Genomic DNA, 1,253 nt, shown 5'->3' on the forward strand with positions numbered 1-1,253 from the left:
GAATATGGAAAAAATATGGCGGTATGACTGTATGAATATATATAAAAAAAAGTGTAAGTTTTCTTGAGATGCAGGTTAATTTTTTTTTTCCTTCTTGTATTCGGTTTTACAATAGGAAATAACTTAATACTAAAATTCTATTAGAATCGTCGTTATCTTTGATGTTATTATTAATGCTATTGTCAGCTTCAATTTTGATTGAATCTGGAATATTTTGAATGTTATCAATGTTTGATAATGAGGATGATGATGATGATGATGATGATGACGATAACAAATTTTTGAATATAGAATATGGTTTCTTAATAAAATTAGTTTTAATAAATTCATTAACAGATTTCAAGGCTTCTTTACAAAAATTGATAGTATTTGAAATAAGATAATTTCCATTATCGCATGAAGAAGAAGAAGATAATTTGGTTAATGCATTTTTTGCAGAATTTGAATTTGAATTTATATCTTCAATATTTGTAAATTCTGGATCTAATTCATTTTTAAAGCTTTCCAAAAATAAAAGGCCATTATTATTGTTACCTTTCGAAGCAATACTTGGGTTTAAATCATTGATAGTAGTATCCTTCAGAAGTGAAACGTTATCGTCGTTTTTCTTTGAGATTAATAAAGTATCAAGATTTAAATTTTTTTCCATAGTGAAAATTGATTCCATAATGATGATGATTTTAAATGTGAAGAAAGGTAATATGTTACGAAACAACCTATTCCAATCCCCACAGTAAATGAAATACCCCAGATGACCCATTTTTTAAAGATGATACAATACAAATGAGAATATTCGTAGTTATTATTTTTAATAATTTTCTCCTTGTCTTTATTCTTTGAATGCTTATTTTTTTGATATTTCTTCTTTTTCTTTTTATGTTTAGTCGTTGTGTTATTCTTGGTATTATCGATTAGGTTTGTTGTATCGTTAATTTTTATAGAAGGGATTGTTTTAAATTGTGATAATATTTTTTCTTCCATTTGGTTGATATTTTCAATATCATCTTGAGAAAAGCCAAGTTTTATCAATTCATCATCTTCCATTATATTTTGGAATCCAGATGATGCTGATGCTGATGCTGATGATGCTGATGATGATGAAGAAGAGGAAGAAGAAGAAGAAGAAGACCTCGACGAAGAATCTGTGGACGATGAGCATGATGATGATGATAGTTCTAAATTATGAATGGCCATTCTTTCCGAGATGATTAATAAAGATTTTAATAATTTATTAATTTTCTCTTTATTATTTA

Source organism: Naumovozyma dairenensis, chromosome 6 (assembly GCF_000227115.2).
Source record: "Naumovozyma dairenensis CBS 421 chromosome 6, complete genome".
In the NCBI taxonomy this organism is placed as follows: domain Eukaryota; kingdom Fungi; phylum Ascomycota; class Saccharomycetes; order Saccharomycetales; family Saccharomycetaceae; genus Naumovozyma; species Naumovozyma dairenensis.